This window comes from Diceros bicornis, unplaced genomic scaffold (genome assembly GCF_020826845.1).
Source record: "Diceros bicornis minor isolate mBicDic1 unplaced genomic scaffold, mDicBic1.mat.cur scaffold_751_ctg1, whole genome shotgun sequence".
NCBI lineage: Eukaryota > Metazoa > Chordata > Mammalia > Perissodactyla > Rhinocerotidae > Diceros > Diceros bicornis.
The window spans coordinates 833-24,012 of record NW_026691627.1 but is presented as its reverse complement, the minus strand read 5'-3'; the positions used below and the strand labels follow the sequence as shown (position 1 = coordinate 24,012).

The following is a 23,180-nucleotide window of genomic DNA, read 5'->3' as shown; positions in this document are numbered from 1 at the left end:
CGCCCCGGCCCCTGTGACGCGGGCCCCCAGGCCCCTGTCAGGCGCGCGCCCAGAGCCCTGTGACGCGCGCCCCCAGAGCTCTGTGACGCGCGCCCCCAGAGCCCTGTGAGGCTCACAAGCCGCCGGCGCCCCGCCCCCCCCGCCCCGCCCGCTGCCGCCGGCCCGCCGCGCTCCACCTGCCGCCGCCGCCGCCGCCGCCGCCGCCGCCTGGCCAGCCAAACCCTGCGGTGCGCTGCCCTGCCGCCCGCCCAGGGCCTGAGAGGCCTCTGGCACCCCGCGGGCGGGGGGCGGGGCGCCAGTCTAGGCGCTCTCCCGCCCCATCCCGGGAGTCTCCAGGCTCGCGCCCGCTCGGCTCGCTCCCGAGGTCGCAGGAGATCGGGCTGCTCCGGGCCCTGCGGCGGGAGGCGTCGCGGCGTCAGGGCCCCCCGGCCCGCGCTCCTCTGAGCCCCCTCCGGCCCGAGGAGCCTCCCAGCCCGGGGCCTGGCCGCCGCTGCTCCGGGCAGGCCCCGAGGGGCCCCAAACCACCCCGAGCCACCCTGGCGACCAGAGGGCATCGGCGGAACCCCGCCGCCCTCCCTCGGTTCGCGTCGGGGCGGGGGGCGGGGCACCGTTACCCCCACGCCCCCCACCGAGACTGAGACCCCGCCCACGCTCGTCCCCCCCGTGGGCACGCAGGAGAGCTCCTGCGCGAGGGAGCGGAGAGACAGAGCCACTGAGAGGATCCAAGACACCGACCTAGACAGACCCCCACCGGCACAGACACACAGACACAGAGAGCCTCTGCAGAAGAGGCAGCTTGCCCACGGCAGGGTGGTCGTGCTTGAGCTGGGCCTCAGGCAAGGAGGCAGTGGCCCTGGGGCAGGCAATCACTCCTGGGGCCCTAGGACGCGCAGCCTCGGTCTCAGGAGTCCGGTGCCGCTCGGGCAATGTTGTCTCAGGGGACTCTTCCACTACCTCTGACAGACAGGGCCAGGACCAGGGGGAAGAGAGCGAGGCGCCTGAGCGAGGGGACACGGAACATCTCAGCCAGCCAGATTCACGGTATTTTCCTTCGATGTTTTAGAAACCAAAGTGACTGCGAGATATCCACCAGGAGCCAAACGTCAATATTTCAAGTAAAGGCAGGGCCAGGAAGAAAAAGAAAAAGGATGCCGGTCACGTGGGGCCGGAAAGTTATCAAACTGGGGAAGGGGACTTCTTTGAGAAAAACAAACAAACAAAGATAAATAAATGAAAAGTGACACGTCGAGACACAGGGGCGGAAACGAACGTTTATTTTGAGTGAGATCACAAGTGAGAACAACGCACTAACTTGATTGAGACACACCACAAACATCAGAAAATCCAGAAGCCGTGGCGTTTTGGATGAACTGCCTGAAATGCTCCCCTAACCCATTTTCCCCTGTCCTTTTGCAGACGGTCTTCTGAAAACCTTCACCAGGTTCCTGTGGTGCCTCAGCTCCGGAAGAAGTATTTGCTGCTTGTAGCTTTCTGATCCGTTGGCCCCCCCCTCCCCCTACGGGGGAACGGAATCCATTCTCTCCGACGCGACCGCGATGACGCTACCAACTGGTTGGGGCGGCCGAGTGAACTGCTCGGGTCTGTCGGGCCCCTAGCGGCTGGGAAGAGGCCGAGGACACAGGGAGCCCACGAGCGCGGAGTCGGGGTCACGCCGGGCCCCAGTGGGCCCGGGGTCCCGGTGGGGGGGGGCCGCGAGGTTGAAGGGCTGGGCTTCGACAGCCTGCCCGCGCCTGGGCGGCTGTCGCGCACACGGGCAGCAGCTGGGCAGCGGTGGGGGTGGGGGCGGGCGCGGAGGCCGGAGGGGCGGCCGGTGTGCCGAGGGAGCCGCGCTGGGGGCGGTGGCAAAAGGAGAGGGAGACGGCGGGAGGCAAAAAGCCTACAGCACCCGGTATTCCCAGGCGGTCTCCCATCCAAGTACTAACCAGGCCCGACCCTGCTTAGCTTCCGAGATCAGACGAGATCGGGCGCGTTCAGGGTGGTATGGCCGTAGACGTCGGGGCCGCCGCCGGGCGCCCCTAAGAAGGCGCGCCGGGCCGCCCCGGCCCCTGTGACGCGGGCCCCCAGGCCCCTGTCAGGCGCGCGCCCAGAGCCCTGTGACGCGCGCCCCCAGAGCTCTGTGACGCGCGCCCCCAGAGCCCTGTGAGGCTCACAAGCCGCCGGCGCCCCGCCCCCCCCGCCCCGCCCGCTGCCGCCGGCCCGCCGCGCTCCACCTGCCGCCGCCGCCGCCGCCGCCGCCGCCGCCGCCGCCGCCGCCGCCTGGCCAGCCAAACCCTGCGGTGCGCTGCCCTGCCGCCCGCCCAGGGCCTGAGAGGCCTCTGGCACCCCGCGGGCGGGGGGCGGGGCGCCAGTCTAGGCGCTCTCCCGCCCCATCCCGGGAGTCTCCAGGCTCGCGCCCGCTCGGCTCGCTCCCGAGGTCGCAGGAGATCGGGCTGCTCCGGGCCCTGCGGCGGGAGGCGTCGCGGCGTCAGGGCCCCCCGGCCCGCGCTCCTCTGAGCCCCCTCCGGCCCGAGGAGCCTCCCAGCCCGGGGCCTGGCCGCCGCTGCTCCGGGCAGGCCCCGAGGGGCCCCAAACCACCCCGAGCCACCCTGGCGACCAGAGGGCATCGGCGGAACCCCGCCGCCCTCCCTCGGTTCGCGTCGGGGCGGGGGGCGGGGCACCGTTACCCCCACGCCCCCCACCGAGACTGAGACCCCGCCCACGCTCGTCCCCCCCGTGGGCACGCAGGAGAGCTCCTGCGCGAGGGAGCGGAGAGACAGAGCCACTGAGAGGATCCAAGACACCGACCTAGACAGACCCCCACCGGCACAGACACACAGACACAGAGAGCCTCTGCAGAAGAGGCAGCTTGCCCACGGCAGGGTGGTCGTGCTTGAGCTGGGCCTCAGGCAAGGAGGCAGTGGCCCTGGGGCAGGCAATCACTCCTGGGGCCCTAGGACGCGCAGCCTCGGTCTCAGGAGTCCGGTGCCGCTCGGGCAATGTTGTCTCAGGGGACTCTTCCACTACCTCTGACAGACAGGGCCAGGACCAGGGGGAAGAGAGCGAGGCGCCTGAGCGAGGGGACACGGAACATCTCAGCCAGCCAGATTCACGGTATTTTCCTTCGATGTTTTAGAAACCAAAGTGACTGCGAGATATCCACCAGGAGCCAAACGTCAATATTTCAAGTAAAGGCAGGGCCAGGAAGAAAAAGAAAAAGGATGCCGGTCACGTGGGGCCGGAAAGTTATCAAACTGGGGAAGGGGACTTCTTTGAGAAAAACAAACAAACAAAGATAAATAAATGAAAAGTGACACGTCGAGACACAGGGGCGGAAACGAACGTTTATTTTGAGTGAGATCACAAGTGAGAACAACGCACTAACTTGATTGAGACACACCACAAACATCAGAAAATCCAGAAGCCGTGGCGTTTTGGATGAACTGCCTGAAATGCTCCCCTAACCCATTTTCCCCTGTCCTTTTGCAGACGGTCTTCTGAAAACCTTCACCAGGTTCCTGTGGTGCCTCAGCTCCGGAAGAAGTATTTGCTGCTTGTAGCTTTCTGATCCGTTGGCCCCCCCCTCCCCCTACGGGGGAACGGAATCCATTCTCTCCGACGCGACCGCGATGACGCTACCAACTGGTTGGGGCGGCCGAGTGAACTGCTCGGGTCTGTCGGGCCCCTAGCGGCTGGGAAGAGGCCGAGGACACAGGGAGCCCACGAGCGCGGAGTCGGGGTCACGCCGGGCCCCAGTGGGCCCGGGGTCCCGGTGGGGGGGGGCCGCGAGGTTGAAGGGCTGGGCTTCGACAGCCTGCCCGCGCCTGGGCGGCTGTCGCGCACACGGGCAGCAGCTGGGCAGCGGTGGGTGTGGGGGCGGGCGCGGAGGCCGGAGGGGCGGCCGGTGTGCCGAGGGAGCCGCGCTGGGGGCGGTGGCAAAAGGAGAGGGAGACGGCGGGAGGCAAAAAGCCTACAGCACCCGGTATTCCCAGGCGGTCTCCCATCCAAGTACTAACCAGGCCCGACCCTGCTTAGCTTCCGAGATCAGACGAGATCGGGCGCGTTCAGGGTGGTATGGCCGTAGACGTCGGGGCCGCCGCCGGGCGCCCCTAAGAAGGCGCGCCGGGCCGCCCCGGCCCCTGTGACGCGGGCCCCCAGGCCCCTGTCAGGCGCGCGCCCAGAGCCCTGTGACGCGCGCCCCCAGAGCTCTGTGACGCGCGCCCCCAGAGCCCTGTGAGGCTCACAAGCCGCCGGCACCCCGCCCCCCCCCGCCCCGCCCGCTGCCGCCGGCCCGCCGCGCTCCACCTGCCGCCGCCGCCGCCGCCGCCGCCGCCGCCGCCGCCGCCGCCGCCGCCGCCGCCTGGCCAGCCAAACCCTGCGGTGCGCTGCCCTGCCGCCCGCCCAGGGCCTGAGAGGCCTCTGGCACCCCGCGGGCGGGGGGCGGGGCGCCAGTCTAGGCGCTCTCCCGCCCCATCCCGGGAGTCTCCAGGCTCGCGCCCGCTCGGCTCGCTCCCGAGGTCGCAGGAGATCGGGCTGCTCCGGGCCGTGCGGCGGGAGGCGTCGCGGCGTCAGGGCCCCCCGGCCCGCGCTCCTCTGAGCCCCCTCCGGCCCGAGGAGCCTCCCAGCCCGGGGCCTGGCCGCCGCTGCTCCGGGCCGGCCCCGAGGGGCCCCAAACCACCCCGAGCCACCCTGGCGACCAGAGGGCATCGGCGGAACCCCGCCGCCCTCCCTCGGTTCGCGTCGGGGCGGGGGGCGGGGCACCGTTACCCCCACGCCCCCCACCGAGACTGAGACCCCGCCCACGCTCGTCCCCCCCGTGGGGACGCAGGAGAGCTCCTGCGCGAGGGAGCGGAGAGACAGAGCCACTGAGAGGATCCAAGACACCGACCTAGACAGACCCCCACCGGCACAGACACACAGACACAGAGAGCCTCTGCAGAAGAGGCAGCTTGCCCACGGCAGGGTGGTCGTGCTTGAGCTGGGCCTCAGGCAAGGAGGCAGTGGCCCTGGGGCAGGCAATCACTCCTGGGGCCCTAGGACGCGCAGCCTCGGTCTCAGGAGTCCGGTGCCGCTCGGGCAATGTTGTCTCAGGGGACTCTTCCACTACCTCTGACAGACAGGGCCAGGACCAGGGGGAAGAGAGCGAGGCGCCTGAGCGAGGGGACACGGAACATCTCAGCCAGCCAGATTCACGGTATTTTCCTTCGATGTTTTAGAAACCAAAGTGACTGCGAGATATCCACCAGGAGCCAAACGTCAATATTTCAAGTAAAGGCAGGGCCAGGAAGAAAAAGAAAAAGGATGCCGGTCACGTGGGGCCGGAAAGTTATCAAACTGGGGAAGGGGACTTCTTTGAGAAAAACAAACAAACAAAGATAAATAAATGAAAAGTGACACGTCGAGACACAGGGGCGGAAACGAACGTTTATTTTGAGTGAGATCACAAGTGAGAACAACGCACTAACTTGATTGAGACACACCACAAACATCAGAAAATCCAGAAGCCGTGGCGTTTTGGATGAACTGCCTGAAATGCTCCCCTAACCCATTTTCCCCTGTCCTTTTGCAGACGGTCTTCTGAAAACCTTCACCAGGTTCCTGTGGTGCCTCAGCTCCGGAAGAAGTATTTGCTGCTTGTAGCTTTCTGATCCGTTGGCCCCCCCCTCCCCCTACGGGGGAACGGAATCCATTCTCTCCGACGCGACCGCGATGACGCTACCAACTGGTTGCGGCGGCCGAGTGAACTGCTCGGGTCTGTCGGGCCCCTAGCGGCTGGGAAGAGGCCGAGGACACAGGGAGCCCACGAGCGCGGAGTCGGGGTCACGCCGGGCCCCAGTGGGCCCGGGGTCCCGGTGGGGGGGGCCGCGAGGTTGAAGGGCTGGGCTTCGACAGCCTGCCCGCGCCTGGGCGGCTGTCGCGCACACGGGCAGCAGCTGGGCAGCGGTGGGGGTGGGGGCGGGCGCGGAGGCCGGAGGGGCGGCCGGTGTGCCGAGGGAGCCGCGCTGGGGGCGGTGGCAAAAGGAGAGGGAGACGGCGGGAGGCAAAAAGCCTACAGCACCCGGTATTCCCAGGCGGTCTCCCATCCAAGTACTAACCAGGCCCGACCCTGCTTAGCTTCCGAGATCAGACGAGATCGGGCGCGTTCAGGGTGGTATGGCCGTAGACGTCGGGGCCGCCGCCGGGCGCCCCTAAGAAGGCGCGCCGGGCCGCCCCGGCCCCTGTGACGCGGGCCCCCAGGCCCCTGTCAGGCGCGCGCCCAGAGCCCTGTGACGCGCGCCCCCAGAGCTCTGTGACGCGCGCCCCCAGAGCCCTGTGAGGCTCACAAGCCGCCGGCGCCCCGCCCCCCCCCCCCCCCCCCCGCCCCGCCCGCTGCCGCCGGCCCGCCGCGCTCCACCTGCCGCCGCCGCCGCCGCCGCCGCCGCCGCCGCCGCCTGGCCAGCCAAACCCTGCGGTGCGCTGCCCTGCCGCCCGCCCAGGGCCTGAGAGGCCTCTGGCACCCCGCGGGCGGGGGGCGGGGCGCCAGTCTAGGCGCTCTCCCGCCCCATCCCGGGAGTCTCCAGGCTCGCGCCCGCTCGGCTCGCTCCCGAGGTCGCAGGAGATCGGGCTGCTCCGGGCCGTGCGGCGGGAGGCGTCGCGGCGTCAGGGCCCCCCGGCCCGCGCTCCTCTGAGCCCCCTCCGGCCCGAGGAGCCTCCCAGCCCGGGGCCTGGCCGCCGCTGCTCCGGGCCGGCCCCGAGGGGCCCCAAACCACCCCGAGCCACCCTGGCGACCAGAGGGCATCGGCGGAACCCCGCCGCCCTCCCTCGGTTCGCGTCGGGGCGGGGGGCGGGGCACCGTTACCCCCACGCCCCCCACCGAGACTGAGACCCCGCCCACGCTCGTCCCCCCCGTGGGGACGCAGGAGAGCTCCTGCGCGAGGGAGCGGAGAGACAGAGCCACTGAGAGGATCCAAGACACCGACCTAGACAGACCCCCACCGGCACAGACACACAGACACAGAGAGCCTCTGCAGAAGAGGCAGCTTGCCCACGGCAGGGTGGTCGTGCTTGAGCTGGGCCTCAGGCAAGGAGGCAGTGGCCCTGGGGCAGGCAATCACTCCTGGGGCCCTAGGACGCGCAGCCTCGGTCTCAGGAGTCCGGTGCCGCTCGGGCAATGTTGTCTCAGGGGACTCTTCCACTACCTCTGACAGACAGGGCCAGGACCAGGGGGAAGAGAGCGAGGCGCCTGAGCGAGGGGACACGGAACATCTCAGCCAGCCAGATTCACGGTATTTTCCTTCGATGTTTTAGAAACCAAAGTGACTGCGAGATATCCACCAGGAGCCAAACGTCAATATTTCAAGTAAAGGCAGGGCCAGGAAGAAAAAGAAAAAGGATGCCGGTCACGTGGGGCCGGAAAGTTATCAAACTGGGGAAGGGGACTTCTTTGAGAAAAACAAACAAACAAAGATAAATAAATGAAAAGTGACACGTCGAGACACAGGGGCGGAAACGAACGTTTATTTTGAGTGAGATCACAAGTGAGAACAACGCACTAACTTGATTGAGACACACCACAAACATCAGAAAATCCAGAAGCCGTGGCGTTTTGGATGAACTGCCTGAAATGCTCCCCTAACCCATTTTCCCCTGTCCTTTTGCAGACGGTCTTCTGAAAACCTTCACCAGGTTCCTGTGGTGCCTCAGCTCCGGAAGAAGTATTTGCTGCTTGTAGCTTTCTGATCCGTTGGCCCCCCCCTCCCCCTACGGGGGAACGGAATCCATTCTCTCCCACGAGACCGCGATGACGCTACCAACTGGTTGGGGCGGCCGAGTGAACTGCTCGGGTCTGTCGGGCCCCTAGCGGCTGGGAAGAGGCCGAGGACACAGGGAGCCCACGAGCGCGGAGTCGGGGTCACGCCGGGCCCCAGTGGGCCCGGGGTCCCGGTGGGGGGGGCCGCGAGGTTGAAGGGCTGGGCTTCGACAGCCTGCCCGCGCCTGGGCGGCTGTCGCGCACACGGGCAGCAGCTGGGCAGCGGTGGGTGTGGGGGCGGGCGCGGAGGCCGGAGGGGCGGCCGGTGTGCCGAGGGAGCCGCGCTGGGGGCGGTGGCAAAAGGAGAGGGAGACGGCGGGAGGCAAAAAGCCTACAGCACCCGGTATTCCCAGGCGGTCTCCCATCCAAGTACTAACCAGGCCCGACCCTGCTTAGCTTCCGAGATCAGACGAGATCGGGCGCGTTCAGGGTGGTATGGCCGTAGACGTCGGGGCCGCCGCCGGGCGCCCCTAAGAAGGCGCGCCGGGCCGCCCCGGCCACTGTGACGCGGGCCCCCAGGCCCCTGTCAGGCGCGCGCCCAGAGCCCTGTGACGCGCGCCCCCAGAGCTCTGTGACGCGCGCCCCCAGAGCCCTGTGAGGCTCACAAGCCGCCGGCACCCCGCCCCCCCCGCCCCGCCCGCTGCCGCCGGCCCGCCGCGCTCCACCTGCCGCCGCCGCCGCCGCCGCCGCCGCCGCCGCCGCCGCCGCCGCCGCCGCCGCCTGGCCAGCCAAACCCTGCGGTGCGCTGCCCTGCCGCCCGCCCAGGGCCTGAGAGGCCTCTGGCACCCCGCGGGCGGGGGGCGGGGCGCCAGTCTAGGCGCTCTCCCGCCCCATCCCGGGAGTCTCCAGGCTCGCGCCCGCTCGGCTCGCTCCCGAGGTCGCAGGAGATCGGGCTGCTCCGGGCCGTGCGGCGGGAGGCGTCGCGGCGTCAGGGCCCCCCGGCCCGCGCTCCTCTGAGCCCCCTCCGGCCCGAGGAGCCTCCCAGCCCGGGGCCTGGCCGCCGCTGCTCCGGGCCGGCCCCGAGGGGCCCCAAACCACCCCGAGCCACCCTGGCGACCAGAGGGCATCGGCGGAACCCCGCCGCCCTCCCTCGGTTCGCGTCGGGGCGGGGGGCGGGGCACCGTTACCCCCACGCCCCCCACCGAGACTGAGACCCCGCCCACGCTCGTCCCCCCCGTGGGGACGCAGGAGAGCTCCTGCGCGAGGGAGCGGAGAGACAGAGCCACTGAGAGGATCCAAGACACCGACCTAGACAGACCCCCACCGGCACAGACACACAGACACAGAGAGCCTCTGCAGAAGAGGCAGCTTGCCCACGGCAGGGTGGTCGTGCTTGAGCTGGGCCTCAGGCAAGGAGGCAGTGGCCCTGGGGCAGGCAATCACTCCTGGGGCCCTAGGACGCGCAGCCTCGGTCTCAGGAGTCCGGTGCCGCTCGGGCAATGTTGTCTCAGGGGACTCTTCCACTACCTCTGACAGACAGGGCCAGGACCAGGGGGAAGAGAGCGAGGCGCCTGAGCGAGGGGACACGGAACATCTCAGCCAGCCAGATTCACGGTATTTTCCTTCGATGTTTTAGAAACCAAAGTGACTGCGAGATATCCACCAGGAGCCAAACGTCAATATTTCAAGTAAAGGCAGGGCCAGGAAGAAAAAGAAAAAGGATGCCGGTCACGTGGGGCCGGAAAGTTATCAAACTGGGGAAGGGGACTTCTTTGAGAAAAACAAACAAACAAAGATAAATAAATGAAAAGTGACACGTCGAGACACAGGGGCGGAAACGAACGTTTATTTTGAGTGAGATCACAAGTGAGAACAACGCACTAACTTGATTGAGACACACCACAAACATCAGAAAATCCAGAAGCCGTGGCGTTTTGGATGAACTGCCTGAAATGCTCCCCTAACCCATTTTCCCCTGTCCTTTTGCAGACGGTCTTCTGAAAACCTTCACCAGGTTCCTGTGGTGCCTCAGCTCCGGAAGAAGTATTTGCTGCTTGTAGCTTTCTGATCCGTTGGCCCCCCCCCTCCCCCTACGGGGGAACGGAATCCATTCTCTCCGACGCGACCGCGATGACGCTACCAACTGGTTGCGGCGGCCGAGTGAACTGCTCGGGTCTGTCGGGCCCCTAGCGGCTGGGAAGAGGCCGAGGACACAGGGAGCCCACGAGCGCGGAGTCGGGGTCACGCCGGGCCCCAGTGGGCCCGGGGTCCCGGTGGGGGGGGCCGCGAGGTTGAAGGGCTGGGCTTCGACAGCCTGCCCGCGCCTGGGCGGCTGTCGCGCACACGGGCAGCAGCTGGGCAGCGGTGGGGGTGGGGGCGGGCGCGGAGGCCGGAGGGGCGGCCGGTGTGCCGAGGGAGCCGCGCTGGGGGCGGTGGCAAAAGGAGAGGGAGACGGCGGGAGGCAAAAAGCCTACAGCACCCGGTATTCCCAGGCGGTCTCCCATCCAAGTACTAACCAGGCCCGACCCTGCTTAGCTTCCGAGATCAGACGAGATCGGGCGCGTTCAGGGTGGTATGGCCGTAGACGTCGGGGCCGCCGCCGGGCGCCCCTAAGAAGGCGCGCCGGGCCGCCCCGGCCCCTGTGACGCGGGCCCCCAGGCCCCTGTCAGGCGCGCGCCCAGAGCCCTGTGACGCGCGCCCCCAGAGCTCTGTGACGCGCGCCCCCAGAGCCCTGTGAGGCTCACAAGCCGCCGGCGCCCCGCCCCCCCCCCCCCCCCCCCCCGCCCCGCCCGCTGCCGCCGGCCCGCCGCGCTCCAACTGCCGCCGCCGCCGCCGCCGCCTGGCCAGCCAAACCCTGCGGTGCGCTGCCCTGCCGCCCGCCCAGGGCCTGAGAGGCCTCTGGCACCCCGCGGGCGGGGGGCGGGGCGCCAGTCTAGGCGCTCTCCCGCCCCATCCCGGGAGTCTCCAGGCTCGCGCCCGCTCGGCTCGCTCCCGAGGTCGCAGGAGATCGGGCTGCTCCGGGCCGTGCGGCGGGAGGCGTCGCGGCGTCAGGGCCCCCCGGCCCGCGCTCCTCTGAGCCCCCTCCGGCCCGAGGAGCCTCCCAGCCCGGGGCCTGGCCGCCGCTGCTCCGGGCCGGCCCCGAGGGGCCCCAAACCACCCCGAGCCACCCTGGCGACCAGAGGGCATCGGCGGAACCCCGCCGCCCTCCCTCGGTTCGCGTCGGGGCGGGGGGCGGGGCACCGTTACCCCCACGCCCCCCACCGAGACTGAGACCCCGCCCACGCTCGTCCCCCCCGTGGGGACGCAGGAGAGCTCCTGCGCGAGGGAGCGGAGAGACAGAGCCACTGAGAGGATCCAAGACACCGACCTAGACAGACCCCCACCGGCACAGACACACAGACACAGAGAGCCTCTGCAGAAGAGGCAGCTTGCCCACGGCAGGGTGGTCGTGCTTGAGCTGGGCCTCAGGCAAGGAGGCAGTGGCCCTGGGGCAGGCAATCACTCCTGGGGCCCTAGGACGCGCAGCCTCGGTCTCAGGAGTCCGGTGCCGCTCGGGCAATGTTGTCTCAGGGGACTCTTCCACTACCTCTGACAGACAGGGCCAGGACCAGGGGGAAGAGAGCGAGGCGCCTGAGCGAGGGGACACGGAACATCTCAGCCAGCCAGATTCACGGTATTTTCCTTCGATGTTTTAGAAACCAAAGTGACTGCGAGATATCCACCAGGAGCCAAACGTCAATATTTCAAGTAAAGGCAGGGCCAGGAAGAAAAAGAAAAAGGATGCCGGTCACGTGGGGCCGGAAAGTTATCAAACTGGGGAAGGGGACTTCTTTGAGAAAAACAAACAAACAAAGATAAATAAATGAAAAGTGACACGTCGAGACACAGGGGCGGAAACGAACGTTTATTTTGAGTGAGATCACAAGTGAGAACAACGCACTAACTTGATTGAGACACACCACAAACATCAGAAAATCCAGAAGCCGTGGCGTTTTGGATGAACTGCCTGAAATGCTCCCCTAACCCATTTTCCCCTGTCCTTTTGCAGACGGTCTTCTGAAAACCTTCACCAGGTTCCTGTGGTGCCTCAGCTCCGGAAGAAGTATTTGCTGCTTGTAGCTTTCTGATCCGTTGGCCCCCCCCTCCCCCTACGGGGGAACGGAATCCATTCTCTCCGACGCGACCGCGATGACGCTACCAACTGGTTGGGGCGGCCGAGTGAACTGCTCGGGTCTGTCGGGCCCCTAGCGGCTGGGAAGAGGCCGAGGACACAGGGAGCCCACGAGCGCGGAGTCGGGGTCACGCCGGGCCCCAGTGGGCCCGGGGTCCCGGTGGGGGGGGCCGCGAGGTTGAAGGGCTGGGCTTCGACAGCCTGCCCGCGCCTGGGCGGCTGTCGCGCACACGGGCAGCAGCTGGGCAGCGGTGGGGGTGGGGGCGGGCGCGGAGGCCGGAGGGGCGGCCGGTGTGCCGAGGGAGCCGCGCTGGGGGCGGTGGCAAAAGGAGAGGGAGACGGCGGGAGGCAAAAAGCCTACAGCACCCGGTATTCCCAGGCGGTCTCCCATCCAAGTACTAACCAGGCCCGACCCTGCTTAGCTTCCGAGATCAGACGAGATCGGGCGCGTTCAGGGTGGTATGGCCGTAGACGTCGGGGCCGCCGCCGGGCGCCCCTAAGAAGGCGCGCCGGGCCGCCCCGGCCCCTGTGACGCGGGCCCCCAGGCCCCTGTCAGGCGCGCGCCCAGAGCCCTGTGACGCGCGCCCCCAGAGCTCTGTGACGCGCGCCCCCAGAGCCCTGTGAGGCTCACAAGCCGCCGGCGCCCCGCCCCCCCCCCGCCCCGCCCGCTGCCGCCGGCCCGCCGCGCTCCACCTGCCGCCGCCGCCGCCGCCGCCGCCGCCGCCGCCGCCTGGCCAGCCAAACCCTGCGGTGCGCTGCCCTGCCGCCCGCCCAGGGCCTGAGAGGCCTCTGGCACCCCGCGGGCGGGGGGCGGGGCGCCAGTCTAGGCGCTCTCCCGCCCCATCCCGGGAGTCTCCAGGCTCGCGCCCGCTCGGCTCGCTCCCGAGGTCGCAGGAGATCGGGCTGCTCCGGGCCGTGCGGCGGGAGGCGTCGCGGCGTCAGGGCCCCCCGGCCCGCGCTCCTCTGAGCCCCCTCCGGCCCGAGGAGCCTCCCAGCCCGGGGCCTGGCCGCCGCTGCTCCGGGCCGGCCCCGAGGGGCCCCAAACCACCCCGAGCCACCCTGGCGACCAGAGGGCATCGGCGGAACCCCGCCGCCCTCCCTCGGTTCGCGTCGGGGCGGGGGGCGGGGCACCGTTACCCCCACGCCCCCCACCGAGACTGAGACCCCGCCCACGCTCGTCCCCCCCGTGGGGACGCAGGAGAGCTCCTGCGCGAGGGAGCGGAGAGACAGAGCCACTGAGAGGATCCAAGACACCGACCTAGACAGACCCCCACCGGCACAGACACACAGACACAGAGAGCCTCTGCAGAAGAGGCAGCTTGCCCACGGCAGGGGTGGTCGTGCTTGAGCTGGGCCTCAGGCAAGGAGGCAGTGGCCCTGGGGCAGGCAATCACTCCTGGGGCCCTAGGACGCGCAGCCTCGGTCTCAGGAGTCCGGTGCCGCTCGGGCAATGTTGTCTCAGGGGACTCTTCCACTACCTCTGACAGACAGGGCCAGGACCAGGGGGAAGAGAGCGAGGCGCCTGAGCGAGGGGACACGGAACATCTCAGCCAGCCAGATTCACGGTATTTTCCTTCGATGTTTTAGAAACCAAAGTGACTGCGAGATATCCACCAGGAGCCAAACGTCAATATTTCAAGTAAAGGCAGGGCCAGGAAGAAAAAGAAAAAGGATGCCGGTCACGTGGGGCCGGGAAAGTTATCAAACTGGGGGAAGGGGACTTCTTTGAGAAAAACAAACAAACAAAGATAAATAAATGAAAAGTGACACGTCGAGACACAGGGGCGGAAACGAACGTTTATTTTGAGTGAGATCACAAGTGAGAACAACGCACTAACTTGATTGAGACACACCACAAACATCAGAAAATCCAGAAGCCGTGGCGTTTTGGATGAACTGCCTGAAATGCTCCCCTAACCCATTTTCCCCTGTCCTTTTGCAGACGGTCTTCTGAAAACCTTCACCAGGTTCCTGTGGTGCCTCAGCTCCGGAAGAAGTATTTGCTGCTTGTAGCTTTCTGATCCGTTGGCCCCCCCCTCCCCCTACGGGGGAACGGAATCCATTCTCTCCGACGCGACCGCGATGACGCTACCAACTGGTTGGGGCGGCCGAGTGAACTGCTCGGGTCTGTCGGGCCCCTAGCGGCTGGAAGAGGCCGAGGACACAGGGAGCCCACGAGCGCGGAGTCGGGGTCACGCCGGGCCCCAGTGGGCCCGGGGTCCCGGTGGGGGGGGCCGCGAGGTTGAAGGCTGGGCTTCGACAGCCTGCCCGCGCCTGGGCGGCTGTCGCGCACACGGGCAGCAGCTGGGCAGCGGTGGGGGTGGGGGCGGGCGCGGAGGCCGGAGGGGGCGGGCCGGTGTGCCGAGGGGAGCCGCGCTGGGGGCGGTGGCAAAAGGAGAGGGAGACGGCGGGAGGCAAAAAGCCTACAGCACCCGGTATTCCCAGGCGGTCTCCCATCCAAGTACTAACCAGGCCCGACCCTGCTTAGCTTCCGAGATCAGACGAGATCGGGCGCGTTCAGGGTGGTATGGCCGTAGACGTCGGGGCCGCCGCCGGGCGCCCCTAAGGAAGGCGCGCCGGGCCGCCCCGGCCCCTGTGACGCGGGCCCCCAGGCCCCTGTCAGGCGCGCGCCCAGAGCCCTGTGACGCGCGCCCCCAGAGCTCTGTGACGCGCGCCCCCCAGAGCCCTGTGAGGCTCACAAGCCGCCGGCGCCCCGCCCCCCCCCCCCCCCCGCCCCGCCCGCTGCCGCCGGCCCGCCGCGCTCCACCTGCCGCCGCCGCCGCCGCCGCCGCCGCCGCCGCCGCCGCCGCCGCCTGGCCAGCCAAACCCTGCGGTGCGCTGCCCTGCCGCCCGCCCAGGGCCTGAGAGGCCTCTGGCACCCCGCGGGCGGGGGGCGGGGCGCCAGTCTAGGCGCTCTCCCGCCCCATCCCGGGAGTCTCCAGGCTCGCGCCCGCTCGGCTCGCTCCCGAGGTCGCAGGAGATCGGGCTGCTCCGGGCCCTGCGGCGGGAGGCGTCGCGGCGTCAGGGCCCCCCGGCCCGCGCTCCTCTGAGCCCCCTCCGGCCCGAGGAGCCTCCCAGCCCGGGGCCTGGCCGCCGCTGCTCCGGGCCGGCCCCGAGGGGCCCCAAACCACCCCGAGCCACCCTGGCGACCAGAGGGCATCGGCGGAACCCCGCCGCCCTCCCTCGGTTCGCGTCGGGGCGGGGGGCGGGGCACCGTTACCCCCACGCCCCCCACCGAGACTGAGACCCCGCCCACGCTCGTCCCCCCCGTGGGCACGCAGGAGAGCTCCTGCGCGAGGGAGCGGAGAGACAGAGCCACTGAGAGGATCCAAGACACCGACCTAGACAGACCCCCACCGGCACAGACACACAGACACAGAGAGCCTCTGCAGAAGAGGCAGCTTGCCCACGGCAGGGTGGTCGTGCTTGAGCTGGGCCTCAGGCAAGGAGGCAGTGGCCCTGGGGCAGGCAATCACTCCTGGGGCCCTAGGACGCGCAGCCTCGGTCTCAGGAGTCCGGTGCCGCTCGGGCAATGTTGTCTCAGGGGACTCTTCCACTACCTCTGACAGACAGGGCCAGGACCAGGGGGAAGAGAGCGAGGCGCCTGAGCGAGGGGACACGGAACATCTCAGCCAGCCAGATTCACGGTATTTTCCTTCGATGTTTTAGAAACCAAAGTGACTGCGAGATATCCACCAGGAGCCAAACGTCAATATTTCAAGTAAAGGCAGGGCCAGGAAGAAAAAGAAAAAGGATGCCGGTCACGTGGGGCCGGAAAGTTATCAAACTGGGGAAGGGGACTTCTTTGAGAAAAACAAACAAACAAAGATAAATAAATGAAAAGTGACACGTCGAGACACAGGGGCGGAAACGAACGTTTATTTTGAGTGAGATCACAAGTGAGAACAACGCACTAACTTGATTGAGACACACCACAAACATCAGAAAATCCAGAAGCCGTGGCGTTTTGGATGAACTGCCTGAAATGCTCCCCTAACCCATTTTCCCCTGTCCTTTTGCAGACGGTCTTCTGAAAACCTTCACCAGGTTCCTGTGGTGCCTCAGCTCCGGAAGAAGTATTTGCTGCTTGTAGCTTTCTGATCCGTTGGCCCCCCCCTCCCCCTACGGGGGAACGGAATCCATTCTCTCCGACGCGACCGCGATGACGCTACCAACTGGTTGGGGCGGCCGAGTGAACTGCTCGGGTCTGTCGGGCCCCTAGCGGCTGGGAAGAGGCCGAGGACACAGGGAGCCCACGAGCGCGGAGTCGGGGTCACGCCGGGCCCCAGTGGGCCCGGGGTCCCGGTGGGGGGGGCCGCGAGGTTGAAGGGCTGGGCTTCGACAGCCTGCCCGCGCCTGGGCGGCTGTCGCGCACACGGGCAGCAGCTGGGCAGCGGTGGGGGTGGGGGCGGGCGCGGAGGCCGGAGGGGCGGCCGGTGTGCCGAGGGAGCCGCGCTGGGGGCGGTGGCAAAAGGAGAGGGAGACGGCGGGAGGCAAAAAGCCTACAGCACCCGGTATTCCCAGGCGGTCTCCCATCCAAGTACTAACCAGGCCCGACCCTGCTTAGCTTCCGAGATCAGACGAGATCGGGCGCGTTCAGGGTGGTATGGCCGTAGACGTCGGGGCCGCCGCCGGGCGCCCCTAAGAAGGCGCGCCGGGCCGCCCCGGCCCCTGTGACGCGGGCCCCCAGGCCCCTGTCAGGCGCGCGCCCAGAGCCCTGTGACGCGCGCCCCCAGAGCTCTGTGACGCGCGCCCCCAGAGCCCTGTGAGGCTCACAAGCCGCCGGCGCCCCGCCCCCCCCCCCGCCCCGCCCGCTGCCGCCGGCCCGCCGCGCTCCACCTGCCGCCGCCGCCGCCGCCGCCGCCGCCGCCGCCGCCGCCGCCTGGCCAGCCAAACCCTGCGGTGCGCTGCCCTGCCGCCCGCCCAGGGCCTGAGAGGCCTCTGGCACCCCGCGGGCGGGGGGCGGGGCGCCAGTCTAGGCGCTCTCCCGCCCCATCCCGGGAGTCTCCAGGCTCGCGCCCGCTCGGCTCGCTCCCGAGGTCGCAGGAGATCGGGCTGCTCCGGGCCCTGCGGCGGGAGGCGTCGCGGCGTCAGGGCCCCCCGGCCCGCGCTCCTCTGAGCCCCCTCCGGCCCGAGGAGCCTCCCAGCCCGGGGCCTGGCCGCCGCTGCTCCGGGCCGGCCCCGAGGGGCCCCAAACCACCCCGAGCCACCCTGGCGACCAGAGGGCATCGGCGGAACCCCGCCGCCCTCCCTCGGTTCGCGTCGGGGCGGGGGGCGGGGCACCGTTACCCCCACGCCCCCCACCGAGACTGAGACCCCGCCCACGCTCGTCCCCCCCGTGGGGACGCAGGAGAGCTCCTGTGCGAGGGAGCGGAGAGACAGAGCCACTGAGAGGATCCAAGACACCGACCTAGACAGACCCCCACCGGCACAGACACACAGACACAGAGAGCCTCTGCAGAAGAGGCAGCTTGCCCACGGCAGGGTGGTCGTGCTTGAGCTGGGCCTCAGGCAAGGAGGCAGTGGCCCTGGGGCAGGCAATCACTCCTGGGGCCCTAGGACGCGCAGCCTCGGTCTCAGGAGTCCGGTGCCGCTCGGGCAATGTTGTCTCAGGGGACTCTTCCACTACCTCTGACAGACAGGGCCAGGACCAGGGGGAAGAGAGCGAGGCGCCTGAGCGAGGGGACACGGAACATCTCAGCCAGCCAGATTCACGGTATTTTCCTTCGATGTTTTAGAAACCAAAGTGACTGCGAGATATCCACCAGGAGCCAAACGTCAATATTTCAAGTAAAGGCAGGGCCAGGAAGAAAAAGAAAAAGGATGCCGGTCACGTGGGGCCGGAAAGTTATCAAACTGGGGAAGGGGACTTCTTTGAGAAAAACAAACAAACAAAGATAAATAAATGAAAAGTGACACGTCGAGACACAGGGGCGGAAACGAACGTTTATTTTGAGTGAGATCACAAGTGAGAACAACGCACTAACTTGATTGAGACACACCACAAACATCAGAAAATCCAGAAGCCGTGGCGTTTTGGATGAACTGCCTGAAATGCTCCCCTAACCCATTTTCCCCTGTCCTTTTGCAGACGGTCTTCTGAAAACCTTCACCAGGTTCCTGTGGTGCCTCAGCTCCGGAAGAAGTATTTGCTGCTTGTAGCTTTCTGATCCGTTGGCCCCCCCCTCCCCCTACGGGGGAACGGAATCCATTCTCTCCGACGCGACCGCGATGACGCTACCAACTGGTTGGGGCGGCCGAGTGAACTGCTCGGGTCTGTCGGGCCCCTAGCGGCTGGGAAGAGGCCGAGGACACAGGGAGCCCACGAGCGCGGAGTCGGGGTCACGCCGGGCCCCAGTGGGCCCGGGGTCCCGGTGGGGGGGGCCCGCGAGGTTGAAGGGCTGGGCTTCGACAGCCTGCCCGCGCCTGGGCGGCTGTCGCGCACACGGGCAGCAGCTGGGCAGCGGTGGGGGTGGGGGCGGGCGCGGAGGCCGGAGGGGCGGCCGGTGTGCCGAGGGAGCCGCGCTGGGGGCGGTGGCAAAAGGAGAGGGAGACGGCGGGAGGCAAAAAGCCTACAGCACCCGGTATTCCCAGGCGGTCTCCCATCCAAGTACTAACCAGGCCCGACCCTGCTTAGCTTCCGAGATCAGACGAGATCGGGCGCGTTCAGGGTGGTATGGCCGTAGACGTCGGGGCCGCCGCCGGGCGCCCCTAAGAAGGCGCGCCGGGCCGCCCCGGCCCCTGTGACGCGGGCCCCCAGGCCCCTGTCAGGCGCGCGCCCAGAGCCCTGTGACGCGCGCCCCCAGAGCTCTGTGACGCGCGCCCCCAGAGCCCTGTGAGGCTCACAAGCCGCCGGCGCCCCGCCCCCCCCCCCCCCCCGCCCCGCCCGCTGCCGCCGGCCCGCCGCGCTCCACCTGCCGCCGCCGCCGCCGCCGCCGCCGCCGCCGCCGCCGCCGCCGCCTGGCCAGCCAAACCCTGCGGTGCGCTGCCCTGCCGCCCGCCCAGGGCCTGAGAGGCCTCTGGCACCCCGCGGGCGGGGGGCGGGGCGCCAGTCTAGGCGCTCTCCCGCCCCATCCCGGGAGTCTCCAGGCTCGCGCCCGCTCGGCTCGCTCCCGAGGTCGCAGGAGATCGGGCTGCTCCGGGCCCTGCGGCGGGAGGCGTCGCGGCGTCAGGGCCCCCCGGCCCGCGCTCCTCTGAGCCCCCCTCCGGCCCGAGGAGCCTCCCAGCCCGGGGCCTGGCCGCCGCTGCTCCGGGCCGGCCCCGAGGGGCCCCAAACCACCCCGAGCCACCCTGGCGACCAGAGGGCATCGGCGGAACCCCGCCGCCCTCCCTCGGTTCGCGTCGGGGCGGGGGGCGGGGCACCGTTACCCCCACGCCCCCCACCGAGACTGAGACCCCGCCCACGCTCGTCCCCCCCGTGGGCACGCAGGAGAGCTCCTGCGCGAGGGAGCGGAGAGACAGAGCCACTGAGAGGATCCAAGACACCGACCTAGACAGACCCCCACCGGCACAGACACACAGACACAGAGAGCCTCTGCAGAAGAGGCAGCTTGCCCACGGCAGGGTGGTCGTGCTTGAGCTGGGCCTCAGGCAAGGAGGCAGTGGCCCTGGGGCAGGCAATCACTCCTGGGGCCCTAGGACGTGCAGCCTCGGTCTCAGGAGTCCGGTGCCGCTCGGGCAATGTTGTCTCAGGGGACTCTTCCACTACCTCTGACAGACAGGGCCAGGACCAGGGGGAAGAGAGCGAGGCGCCTGAGCGAGGGGACACGGAACATCTCAGCCAGCCAGATTCACGGTATTTTCCTTCGATGTTTTAGAAACCAAAGTGACTGCGAGATATCCACCAGGAGCCAAACGTCAATATTTCAAGTAAAGGCAGGGCCAGGAAGAAAAAGAAAAAGGATGCCGGTCACGTGGGGCCGGAAAGTTATCAAACTGGGGAAGGGGACTTCTTTGAGAAAAACAAACAAACAAAGATAAATAAATGAAAAGTGACACGTCGAGACACAGGGGCGGAAACGAACGTTTATTTTGAGTGAGATCACAAGTGAGAACAACGCACTAACTTGATTGAGACACACCACAAACATCAGAAAATCCAGAAGCCGTGGCGTTTTGGATGAACTGCCTGAAATGCTCCCCTAACCCATTTTCCCCTGTCCTTTTGCAGACGGTCTTCTGAAAACCTTCACCAGGTTCCTGTGGTGCCTCAGCTCCGGAAGAAGTATTTGCTGCTTGTAGCTTTCTGATCCGTTGGCCCCCCCCTCCCCCTACGGGGGAACGGAATCCATTCTCTCCGACGCGACCGCGATGACGCTACCAACTGGTTGGGGCGGCCGAGTGAACTGCTCGGGTCTGTCGGGCCCCTAGCGGCTGGGAAGAGGCCGAGGACACAGGGAGCCCACGAGCGCGGAGTCGGGGTCACGCCGGGCCCCAGTGGGCCCGGGGTCCCGGTGGGGGGGGCCGCGAGGTTGAAGGGCTGGGCTTCGACAGCCTGCCCGCGCCTGGGCGGCTGTCGCGCACACGGGCAGCAGCTGGGCAGCGGTGGGGGTGGGGGCGGGCGCGGAGGCCGGAGGGGGCGGCCGGTGTGCCGAGGGAGCCGCGCTGGGGGCGGTGGCAAAAGGAGAGGGAGACGGCGGGAGGCAAAAAGCCTACAGCACCCGGTATTCCCAGGCGGTCTCCCATCCAAGTACTAACCAGGCCCGACCCTGCTTAGCTTCCGAGATCAGACGAGATCGGGCGCGTTCAGGGTGGTATGGCCGTAGACGTCGGGGCCGCCGCCGGGCGCCCCTAAGAAGGCGCGCCGGGCCGCCCCGGCCCCTGTGACGCGGGCCCCCAGGCCCCTGTCAGGCGCGCGCCCAGAGCCCTGTGACGCGCGCCCCCAGAGCTCTGTGACGCGCGCCCCCAGAGCCCTGTGAGGCTCACAAGCCGCCGGCGCCCCGCCCCCCCCCCGCCCCGCCCGCTGCCGCCGGCCCGCCGCGCTCCACCTGCCGCCGCCGCCGCCGCCGCCGCCGCCGCCGCCGCCGCCGCCTGGCCAGCCAAACCCTGCGGTGCGCTGCCCTGCCGCCCGCCCAGGGCCTGAGAGGCCTCTGGCACCCCGCGGGCGGGGGGCGGGGGCGCCAGTCTAGGCGCTCTCCCGCCCCATCCCGGGAGTCTCCAGGCTCGCGCCCGCTCGGCTCGCTCCCGAGGGTCGCAGGAGATCGGGCTGCTCCGGGCCCTGCGGCGGGGAGGGCGTCGCGGGCGGTCAGGGCCCCCCGGCCCGCGCTCCTCTGAGCCCCCTCCGGCGCCGAGGAGCCTCCCAGCCCGGGGGCCTGGCCGCCGCTGCTCCGGGCCGGCCCCGAGGGGCCCCAAACCACCCCCCGAGCCACCCCTGGCGACCAGAGGGCATCGGCGGAACCCCGCCGCCCTCCCTCGGGTTCGCGTCGGGGCGGGGGGCGGGGCACCGTTACCCCCACGCCCCCCACCGAGACTGAGACCCCGCCCACGCTCGTCCCCCCCGTGGGGACGCAGAGAGCTCCTGTGCGAGGGAGCGGAGAGACAGAGCCACTGAGAGGATCCAAGACACCGACCCTAGACAGACCCCCACCGGCACAGACACACAGACACAGAGAGCCTCTGCAGAAGAGGCAGCTTGCCCACGGCAGGGTGGTCGTGCTGAGCTGGGCCTCAGGCAAGGAGGCAGTGGCCCTGGGGCAGGCAATCACTCCTGGGGGCCCGTAGGGACGCGCAGCCTCGGTCTCAGGAGTCCGGTGCCGCTCGGGCAATGTTGTCTCAGGGGACTCTTCCACTACCTCTGACAGACAGGGCAGGACCAGGGGGAAGAGAGCGAGGCGCCTGAGCGAGGGGACACGGAACATCTCAGCCAGCCAGATTCACGGTATTTTCCTTCGATGTTTTAGAAACCAAAGTGACTGCGAGATATCCACCAGGAGCCAAACGTCAATATTTCAAGTAAAGGCAGGGCCAGGAAGAAAAAGAAAAAGGGATGCCGGTCACGTGGGGCCGGAAAGTTATCAAACTGGGGAAGGGGACTTCTTTGAGAAAAACAAACAAAGATAAATAAATGAAAAGTGACACGTCGAGACACAGGGGCGGAAACGAACGTTTATTTTGAGTGAGATCACAAGTGAGAACAACGCACTAACTTGATTGAGACACACCACAAACATCAGAAAATCCAGAAGCCGTGGCGTTTTGGATGAACTGCCTGAAATGCTCCCCTAACCAATTTTCCCCTGTCCTTTTGCAGACGGTCTTCTGAAAACCTTCACCAGGTTCCTGTGGTGCCTCAGCTCCGGAAGAAGTATTTGCTGCTTGTAGCTTTCTGATCCGTTGGCCCCCCCCTCCCCCCTACGGGGGAACGGAATCCATTCTCTCCGACGCGACCGCGATGACGCTACCAACTGGTTGGGGCGGCCGAAGTGAACTGCTCGGGTCTGTCGGGCCCCTAGCGGCTGGGAAGAGGCCGAGGACACAGGGAGCCCACGAGCGCGGAGTCGGGGGTCACGCCGGGCCCCAGTGGGCCCGGGGGTCCCGGTGGGGGGGGGCCGCGAGGTTGAAGGGCTGGGCTTCGAACAGCCTGCCCGCGCGCTGGGGCGGCTGTCGCGCACACGGGCAGCAGCTGGGCAGCGGTGGGGGTCGGGGGGGCGGGGCGCGGAGGCCGGAGGGGGCCGGCCGGTTGTGCCGAGGGAGCCGCGCTGGGGGCGGTGGCAAAAGGAGAGGGAGACGGCGGGAGGCAAAAAGCCTACAGCACCCGGTATTCCCAGGCGGTCTCCCATCCAAGGTACTAACCAGGCCCGACCCTGCTTAGCTTCCGAGATCAGACGAGATTGGGCTGCGTTCAGGGTGGTATGGCCGTAGACGTCGGGGGCCGCCGCCGGGCGCCCCTAGAAGGCGCGCCGGGCCGCCCCGGCCCCCTGTGACGCGGGCCCCCAGGGCCCCTGTCAGGCGCGCGCCCAGAGCCCTGTGACGCGCGCCCCCAGAGCTCTGTGACGCGCGCCCCCCAGAGCCCTGTGAGGCTCACAAGCCGCCGGCGCCCCGCCCCCCCCCCGCCCCGCCCGCTGCCGCCGGCCCGCCGCGCTCCACCTGCCGCCGCCGCGCCGCCGCCAGGCCGCCGCGCCGCCGCCCCGCCGCCGCCGCCGCCTGGCCAGCCAAACCTGCGGTGCGCTGCCCTGCCGCCCGCCCAGGGCCCTGAGGAGGCCTCTGGCACCACCGCGGGCGGGGGGCGGGGCGCCAGTCTAGGCGCTCTCCCCGCCCCATCCCGGGAGTCTCCAGGCTCGCGCC

At 68.4% G+C, this 23,180-nt stretch overlaps 11 non-coding genes across 11 annotated transcripts; all 11 read right to left on the bottom strand.

The window, feature by feature from the left end:
* Positions 1 to 1,894: 1,894 nt before the first annotated feature.
* Positions 1,895 to 2,013, bottom strand: LOC131403634 (5S ribosomal RNA). The gene has a single exon (XR_009219427.1). It is a non-coding gene; the product is annotated as a 5S ribosomal RNA (ribosomal RNA).
* A 1,951-nt stretch (positions 2,014 to 3,964) lies between these two features.
* LOC131403633 (5S ribosomal RNA) lies at positions 3,965 to 4,083 on the bottom strand. Its single transcript, XR_009219426.1, has one exon. It is a non-coding gene; the product is annotated as a 5S ribosomal RNA (ribosomal RNA).
* Positions 4,084 to 6,043: 1,960 nt separating this feature from the next.
* Positions 6,044 to 6,162, bottom strand: LOC131403632 (5S ribosomal RNA). The gene has a single exon (XR_009219425.1). It is a non-coding gene; the product is annotated as a 5S ribosomal RNA (ribosomal RNA).
* Positions 6,163 to 8,114: 1,952 nt separating this feature from the next.
* LOC131403631 (5S ribosomal RNA) lies at positions 8,115 to 8,233 on the bottom strand. The gene has a single exon (XR_009219424.1). It is a non-coding gene; the product is annotated as a 5S ribosomal RNA (ribosomal RNA).
* Positions 8,234 to 10,193: 1,960 nt separating this feature from the next.
* Positions 10,194 to 10,312, bottom strand: LOC131403630 (5S ribosomal RNA). The gene has a single exon (XR_009219423.1). It is a non-coding gene; the product is annotated as a 5S ribosomal RNA (ribosomal RNA).
* Positions 10,313 to 12,251: 1,939 nt separating this feature from the next.
* Positions 12,252 to 12,370, bottom strand: LOC131403662 (5S ribosomal RNA). Its single transcript, XR_009219453.1, has one exon. It is a non-coding gene; the product is annotated as a 5S ribosomal RNA (ribosomal RNA).
* Positions 12,371 to 14,317: 1,947 nt separating this feature from the next.
* Positions 14,318 to 14,436, bottom strand: LOC131403661 (5S ribosomal RNA). The gene has a single exon (XR_009219452.1). It is a non-coding gene; the product is annotated as a 5S ribosomal RNA (ribosomal RNA).
* A 1,960-nt stretch (positions 14,437 to 16,396) lies between these two features.
* Positions 16,397 to 16,515, bottom strand: LOC131403652 (5S ribosomal RNA). The gene has a single exon (XR_009219444.1). It is a non-coding gene; the product is annotated as a 5S ribosomal RNA (ribosomal RNA).
* Positions 16,516 to 18,466: 1,951 nt separating this feature from the next.
* LOC131403640 (5S ribosomal RNA) lies at positions 18,467 to 18,585 on the bottom strand. The gene has a single exon (XR_009219433.1). It is a non-coding gene; the product is annotated as a 5S ribosomal RNA (ribosomal RNA).
* A 1,960-nt stretch (positions 18,586 to 20,545) lies between these two features.
* On the bottom strand, positions 20,546 to 20,664 carry LOC131403629 (5S ribosomal RNA). Its single transcript, XR_009219422.1, has one exon. It is a non-coding gene; the product is annotated as a 5S ribosomal RNA (ribosomal RNA).
* A 1,974-nt stretch (positions 20,665 to 22,638) lies between these two features.
* Positions 22,639 to 22,759, bottom strand: LOC131403660 (5S ribosomal RNA). The gene has a single exon (XR_009219451.1). It is a non-coding gene; the product is annotated as a 5S ribosomal RNA (ribosomal RNA).
* Between the last annotated feature and the right edge of the window lie 421 nt (positions 22,760 to 23,180).